Genomic DNA, 8,949 nt, shown 5'->3' with positions numbered 1-8,949 from the left:
TATAAAAAAGGCCTGTGACTAAGTAGGGGTATCAGTGTTTTTGGTGCTGAAGACTCAAAGATGTCACCCTCCAGAAAACATCCCTCTTTTAAACCCAAGGAAAGAAAAGGAAAGGACTGCCTCCTCGTTTAGTCAAACATGGGGACATGTTATCTGTCCTGTCCAAAGCTTCTCCACCCCTACGAAAAAAACTCATTCAATCAGCCTCCAAAGAGGTTATCGATATCGTGTGCGAATGTTGTTTGAACGTCTTGAAAGGCACGATCCCTTTGTCCAAACACCAGAAACAATGCTTAGGCAAACATCGTCACGTTCTTCGCCAAGTGGTTCAAAAGAAAATTCCCATTCGTCAAAAAAAGCAGATGTTGGTCCAACGTGGAGGCATTTTACCCCTCTTGTTAGGCCCATTGCTGAAAGGAGTCTTGGGAACCATGTTGGGAGGACTTTTGGGAGCAAGATAGAAAGGCCCTCTGAAGTCCCAAGATCTCAGAATCGACCCCTGACATCCCACGGAAGGACGAAAACTAGGTTTAGTGCCTTACAAACGATGGATGGAATACCATCGGTGGCAAGAACAACGCACCTCGCATTTACCTCCCAATCCCAATTTTAGCGAGATGCCCCAGTTACAACACGAATTGCAGTTCTTGATGGATCGCCAAGATTTGTCCGAAACAGAAAAATCGCAAAAGTACGGTCAACTCTTGCAACGACTGCAACTCTTTCACCAAAAAGCTTTAGACGAAACAGCTCTTCCCACTCTGAAAGATTTTAAGACCTTGTTGAAAAGTCCAGCACCATCACCAGTACCACTACCACCACTACCAGTGACCAAGACAGAAAAAGGAGAAGAAGAAGAAGGGTTTCAAACTCCACCAGAAAAAGTACGCAAGTTAACAACACCACCTACCTCCAGAATTGGATGGATTAAAAAGATGATGACCACCCCTTCTTCATCACAAGAGAAAAAGAAGGTGAAGACAGAAGTGAAGACAGAAGTGAAACAAGAACCGATATCCCCTGTTCAGACATCCTCCTCCTCGACACCTACTGCCGGTTGCACACGCAAAGCATTGCAATCCAAGAAAATACCCCAAGAGAAAAAGAGTAGCATCCTCCAAGAGTTGATGTCTTATTAACAAACAAACAAACACACAAAAAATAGAAAAAGTGCTAGCCAGTATTTACTACGATCCCTCCCATCCTGCAGGTTACGCAGGAGTTCAAAAATTGTATCGTGCTGCCAAAACGCAACTGAAAAGTCTCCGTTTACTTCAAGTACAACGATAGTTACAAGAACAAGCTACTTACACTTTACACGAACCCATTCGACGCAAGTTTTCCAGAAGTCGCACCCGAGTGGAAGGCATCGATCATCAATGGCAAGCCGATTTAACCGATGTCTCTCATTTGGCCAGCTACAATCGCGGCTACAAATATTTGTTTTGTGTCATCGACGTCTTTTCCAAATTTGCCTGGGTCGTGCCCTTGACTTCCAAATCGAGCAGCGAGTTAGTGCGAGCCCTGCAACGAGTGTTGAAAGAAAGCGGTCGTCACCCTCTTCGATGGCAAACGGACAAAGGTACCGAATTTCTGAACCAAGCTTTCCAAAAAGAATTAAAGAAACGTGACATTCATTTTTTACCACCGAGAATCCCGAAACCAAAGCCAGCATCGTGGAACGTTTTCAACGCACTTTGAAAGAACGCATGTGGAAATATTTTACGCATCACCACACTCTGAAGTACATCGACATCTTACCGCACCTGGTGCAAGCGTACAACCAATCTTACCATCGAAGCATCGGACGTGCCCCGCAAGAAGTGACTCCCGAGAACGAAGTGCTGTTGTTTGAGCGGCTGTTTGGTACGTCCCCGACGAGGGCTGTCCCCAAGAAAAGTGGAGTGTTGGCCGTAGGAGATTGGGTACGCATTGGCAAAACCAAACGCACTTTCGACAAAGGTTACTTACCTAACTGGACGACCGAATTGTTTCGTGTCACTGGACGAGTGCATGGCCGTCATCCTGCCGTCTATAAATTGGAAGACATGAAAGGAGAAGTGCTCAAAGGAACGTTTTATTTGCCCGAGTTACAACGTGTCACAAAAAAAGAAGACGACGTGTACGACATCGAAAGCATTCTCGAACGCAGAACCCGTAAAGTGGGCAAACGACGTGTCAAAGAAGTCAAAGTACGTTGGAAAGGATATCCACCCAGTTTTGATTCTTGGATCGACGCTTCGCAAGTCATCGACTATAAAAAGAAGTGACCATCATGCCCTTTCACACAGACGCAGCAAGTCATCGACTATAAAAAGAAGTGACCATCATGCCCTTTCACACAGACGCAGCTACGTCGACCACTCCTTCACCCAGTTCTTCTCTGCAAGATTTACAGAAACAACCCTTGTGGGTGTGGTGTGGAGAACGTGTGCCTAAAACGCAAATCGTCTTTTTCTGCCAAATCTTCGTGGTGTATTGTGTCATCGGGGCAGTCATTGCCAATCTGAGTTTGCAACAAGGAGACAAATAATTGTGGACCATTTTATTGAGCAGTTGCATCGGTTACCTGCTTCCCAATCCCTCCCTGAAATTCTCCTCGAACGGGAACAACGGGAACCTTGTGTCCAGTGCCAGTGTCAGTCACCACTCCAACAACAACAATAACAACCCCATTTTGGGCGGAGACACTCCTCTGACTTCTAGTAACCCCTAGGACAACCACAGAACTCTGGAATTATGAACAATAACAACCAATTTTACTTAACCTTACCCAGTGACAGTTCCATGGAGGTGTTTCCCAAGAACACGTTGTGCTGTTACACGGCCGAATTACCTCAGGCCACCCCATTAGATCACGAAGCCCATTGGGAAGTGGCTTTAGTAGAAATCATTCACCCGACCCAAGTCCTCAATGTCCTTCCCAATCAAAACTTTTTTGATGTGGAAGTTCATGACGAGCTAATGCAACAGTACTTGGATACCCATGGCAAATATGACATAAAAACCCCTGGCACTCAAAAACAAAAGTACACCACCTATCACTTGTTCATTCCCCCAGGCTATTATTTTAGTGGTCAACATTTGGTGAGCACCATAGCCTCCAGGTTTAATGTCGTGTTTATTAAAGCTTTGGAAAATTTCAAAAAAAGTGTCACCATGAAATACCACAAATCAGCTCTTCGCTTCTTGATGAAATTTGACGGGAGTAAGATCGTGTCCATTTTATTGTGTCCTGAATTGTTTGACATGTTGGGCGGAGACATGGACATGAGAATGGCCATGAGCAAGAAAAACGAATTACCAATCATTTACGACAACAAGTCTTTTAGCAAGTTATTTCGTGCCCCGGTAGAACTGAACCAAGGACTGAATTTGATGTTTGTGTACTCCGATGTGGTGGAGTACAACGTGGTGGGACACACCTCCGTGCCGTTACTGCGTGTCATTCCTTTCAGAGTGGATTCTGCCACGAAAGCTGACGAGGAAGGTGGAAACACTTATCACGTCCACCGCGAATTTGTACATCCTCACTATTTGCCTGTCAGCAAGTCTTATTTGGACACGGTCAACATTGCTATAAAAGGAGATCTGGGACAAAATATTCCATTCACCAAAGGAAAAGTCACGGTGAAACTCCATTTTCGAAAACGGTTCTCTCACAAGTTGTAAGTCATGTATCCAGTGTACCGCGGGGTTGCTCGACAGCGAGGACACGGTTTAGGAGGTATGTTGAAATCAGCCTTTCGTACGGTGGCCCCAGTCTTGAAACCGATGGTGACACACGGATTGCATGCCTTGAAAGATGCCGCACTGACACAAGGCAAAGAATTTCTCCAAAATGTCATCATCGACAAACAAAACTCCAAAGAAGCTTTCATGAGGGCAGGCAAAAATGTCTTGCTGCAAACAGGTAAAGACCTTTTGGGCCGACGAGAAACACCTATAAATGCCCTGCACGCTACCGAGTCAGGCATTCAGCAAGGACAAGGCAGAAAGAGACGACGAAGAAAACACCCTTTCACCAGACTTCACACGTCTAAAGCTAGAAAGGCAAAGAAAAGAAGAACCGTTCGAGACTTAGACGTTTTCGATTATTGAGAAATAGAAAAAATGATGCACCGAGAATCTTGCGCTTGTTCCAAGGCGGAACTGGAACTGTTTGCCATGCCACCCACTATGATGACGATGCAAGAATCCCAGTGGGTGGAATTTCATCCCGTCTCCTCTTTGACGGATTCCGCTCCCATCGAGTTTGAAATCAAAGGACAACCCGAAGATTACATCGATCTGAATAGCAGTTACCTGTATTTGAAAGTGAAAGTGATCAAAACGGACAACACCAATCCTGGAGCCAATGATAGAGTAGCTCCTGTTAACAATTTCATGCATTCCTTGTTCAGCGAAGTGGACTTATACTTGAATAACAAACTGGTCAGCAGCAGCGTGGATACTTACCCGTATCGTGCCTACCTGGAAAATCTCTTGACGTACGGAAAAGAAGCCAAGAATACTCATCTGGATGCTTGCGTGGTATGGAAACCTGACACAGCGGGTGAGAACACGTTTAACGATACAGCCCTGACAGAAGATGGGAATGCTCACAATGTGGGGTTTAACACACGTAGAAATAAAATTCTGCAAGGGCGAAGTTTAGAACTGATGGATCGTTTGCATTTGGACATGTGGTTACAAGAAAAGTATTTGCTTAACGGGGTGAATGTCCGCCTGAGACTGAATCGTAGCAGTGCCGCTTTCCATTTGATGTCCCATGCCAATGTATACAAAACCATCATCCAAGAAGCCAGGCTCTACGTACGACGCGTGGAAGTGTTACCTAAAGTGGGAAATGACGTCAGTCAGACGTTGAGCAGAACGACCGACAATTATCCAATACGACGCGTGGAAGTGAAAACTTTCACTATTCCTGCTGGACAGCGATCCATGATCGAAGATCATCTGTTCCAAGGGCAGTTACGCAAACGTTTAATCCTTGGTATCGTCAAGAATTCAGCCTTCAACGGAGCCCACAACGAAAACCCTTTTGAGTTTCAACATTACAAAGTGTCCAAAATCGAAGTCAGTCGCGATGGCAAGACCTTGTGTACCCGACCCTTTGAACCTAAGTTTGGTGACAGGAATTACTTGAGATCGTACTTGTCCTTGTACGATGCCACGGGACAGTTAGGAACCAACACTAGTCACGGTATTACATACGAGGATTATGCAGGAGGCTATGCTTTGTGGGCTTTTGATTTCACTCCAGACCAAGGCAGCGACGAGGGACCTTTCCACCCTATAAAATCCGGCCAGATTCGTGTGGAAATTCAGTTTGCAGAAACTTTACGCGCAGAAAATACGGTGAACGTCATCCTGTATGCAGATTTCGATAATACGATAGAAATCAACAGTTTAAAAGAAGTCATTCTAGATTATTAGAAGCCATGGAAGACTTTTATCCCTCTTTACAAAGTGGAGAAACTTTGGAGATGGAATGTGAGGAGACCGTGGAAGAAGAAGAATCCCAAGACGAAGAAGTTATCATGATGAAGTCAAGATGGCCAGAACAAGAAGCCCATTTAGTCTCGTTTTGCTACAGTCCTGGCAGATATAATGAAAGAATTGATCAAGGAAGAGTGCTATGGATGTCACAACGATCAGTCAAATTCAACACCACAAATGTCTGATGTTGAGTCAAGAAGAAAAATTGGACGAATATCTGGACAAAGCTTGGGATCACATCGAGATAGAATTCGTGTTGAATGAGTGGTATAAAGGCTTGGATAAACATTCTTCTCCTCCATTAACGTCTCTGGAGTGCCGTCGCATCGAATCTCTCTTGGACCAGAGTAAGAAGTCGGATCTAAACGCCTTTTACTTGTCAGACATTTTCAAGCAAAAAGTCAGGATCGAATTGATCACTTATCATTACCTGTGAAGACAAAAACACACAAATAAATGGATACCTGGAAACTTTATTACCTTTTGAACCACAGCTCGTACACGACTTCTTGGAATCCTGTCGTCTGTGCTAAAGATGAACTCCCTCATCGCAAACCTCAAGACCATCTAGCTTATGTGATCAACACGGACGACAGTCATCTCCCAGGAACCCACTGGGTAGCCGTCTACTTTCCTCAAGATGGATGTGTGGAATATTTCGATTCCTATACATTGCTTCCTTTGGAAGACGATATCATTGACTTTATGAGAAGAAATGCTCAGACCACCCGATTCAATAATGTGAAATTACAAGGCACAGATTCCTTGGTGTGTGGACAATATTGTGTGTATTTTCTGCATCATCGCAGCCTGGACTATTCCTTAGAACATTTAGTGACTCATTTTGATCCTCGTTCTTCTTCTAGAAATGATGTGAATGTAGATCAATGGTTTTGTGACCATTATGCTTATCTTTTGTCTCAAGCTAGGAAACGTAGTGTCCATCAATGGCCTAATGACTTCCAACAGTGGAAATCACAATTTCATTCATAACGTTGTCAACCCTGTCCAAAATAATTGCTAGTTGAAAAAATGTTTATCATTTTAAAAAAAATGTTTGATGTTATATTATTGGATTATTGTTAAAAATGTTAGAGTTGTTTGTTAGTGTTAAGTGATTTTGAATAAAAAATGTTGTGTTTTGAAAAAAATGCCTTTGTCTTTTGTTTGGTTATAGGAATCTTGATTCATGCTCTTTGACTTCTTACTATCCCTCTCATGACACTCATTGAACGTTCTGGCTCGAAAACCGTGGAGGGATGTTTTCCTTCACGTCCGTGCTTTGACTTTAAAGCCGGGGTAGCCTCCAGTCTAACCATCCATTGTCGACTCATCCTCCTACGAAGATGTGCTCCAGACTAGCTAAGCTAAACGAAGCCTACGTGAATTTGCATAGGGTCAGACACAGTCTAATACCGAAGCCAGAAGAGATAGAGAATGTGAGAATGTTAAAAGTCACTGAAGACCTGATAGAAGAGCTCTTCAGAGAAGAAATGAACAGGGAGAAAGAAGAATGGACATAGAATTACAGATTTCAGAAACAACAGAGAGAGAGCAGCAACAGCAACAACAACAACAGCAGCAGCAGCAACGTGAACCTGACAGAGGCTTTGTCGATTGTCGTATCGACACCAAAGAGTTCTTCTTCTCTTTCCGAAGAAGCAGACCTATCGTCAGAAAGTCTATCGTCAGAGGACGTCGCATTCTTAGAAACTAAAAGATCGCCCTAGCTTCAACTTCGCACACAAAAAAGCCCTTTTCAGGGCTACCCGATACTCTAGAAAAGAAATAACAATCGATTTGCCAATGTGTGTATGTAGAGTAGTGTGAATATAAACACTGACTCTTTTTTGGTGTGAGTGTATGTGTTAGTGATTGTAAGAGATCAAGTACGTTTGTGTGGATAATGATAATGTTTTTTTGCTGTTTGACGTGAGTGGAGAGTAGATTTGGGATTTGATTGCTTTGCGTGTGTGGATAGTAAATAATTTTTTTTAAATGAAAATTTTTAAATTAGTAATGGATAGTATAAAAAGTGAGTGAGTGTTTCTTTTAGGTCCGCGCGTTGTTTGGTCATGATCTAGGTAATATAACTTTTGTTTCAGGGGATGTTTTCCTTCACGTCCGCGCTTTCACTATAAATTGAAAATCGCTTGGCAGTCTAGCTACCTTTGTGGATTGATCAAGAGAATGAACACTAGACTAGCAAAACTGCTTGAACTTCATGTACACCTGGAATATGGCAGGCGTATAGTGAATGAGCTGGCTGCAGAGGCCATAGTAGAAGAGGGAAGAATGAAATAGGAGGAGAGAAGAAACAAAGAAGAGGAGGAGAGAAGAAACAAAGAAGAGGAAGAAAAGGAGAGAGGAGATTTCAGAATCCCAAAGACAGAAGATTGGGATTCTGAAGCCACTTATCCCGCCTCTGCTGTCCCCCGAAAAGGAGTGAAATGAGACTGGGGAAGAAGATGTGTGTGTGGTGCCAGGCCTGGAAGGTGCCATCATTAACCAGGTGTTATGGAGTTCAAAAAACAAACAGCCCTTTTCAGGGCTACCCAATACTCTAGAAAAGAAATAGTAATCGATTTGCCAATGTGTGTATGTAGAGTAGTGTGAATATAAACACTGACTCTTTTTTCTTGTGTGTGTGTGTGTGTGTTTATTTGTAAGCGCTCACGTACGTTTGTGTGAATAGTAGATTTGGGTTTAATTTTAATGATTTGCGTGTGTGGATAGTAGATTAGGGTTTCATTTTAATGCTTTGCGTGTGTGGATAGTAGATTTGGGGTTTGTTTATTGCTGATTCATATATGTGGATAGTAGATAATATGAAATGAGAAAAGTAGGGGATGTTTTCCTTCACGTCTGCGCGTTTTAAGTAATGATCTAGGTAATATAAATTTTGTGTCTTGGGGGATGTTTTCCTTCACGTCCGCACTTTAACTATAAGAACCCACAAAGTTAGTCATTCACACCATTCTAAGGAATAAAAAAAGAAGATGGAAGTGTCCAAACTGTTTAATGATTTAAGGCATGTTTATCTTTGGATGGTGGATGGTGAATATGGAGTTGAAAGGATTGAAAGAGACTGGGGGTTAAGAACAATTGTGCACTACGTGAACGAACTAAAATTAGCCACGGAGATGATAGAGGGATTAATTGAAGAAGAAGTGAAGAGATTGAGAGGGCTAATAAATCCCCCTTATGTCAGAGTGGGGACATTAAAAGAGGCCATGGAGAAGGTAAAAGAAGTAAGAAGATTCTTGGAAGAGATAGAAAAAAGGTCAGAGTGGCCCTTTGTCAAAAGGAGTGTTGAACAATTGAAAAAAGGGGAAGAAAAGATGAGAAAGGTGATAGATGAAGAAGTGGAAAAAATAAAGGATAGGTGGGCAAAAGATAGAAAAGAAGAAGAAAATAGAAAGAAAAAGGAAGAACTAGAGAAACTAA

This window comes from Sinohyriopsis cumingii, chromosome 12 (assembly GCF_028554795.1).
Source record: "Sinohyriopsis cumingii isolate HCF-2022 chromosome 12, ASM2855479v2, whole genome shotgun sequence".
In the NCBI taxonomy this organism is placed as follows: domain Eukaryota; kingdom Metazoa; phylum Mollusca; class Bivalvia; order Unionida; family Unionidae; genus Sinohyriopsis; species Sinohyriopsis cumingii.
This window is presented reverse-complemented; position numbering follows the sequence as displayed.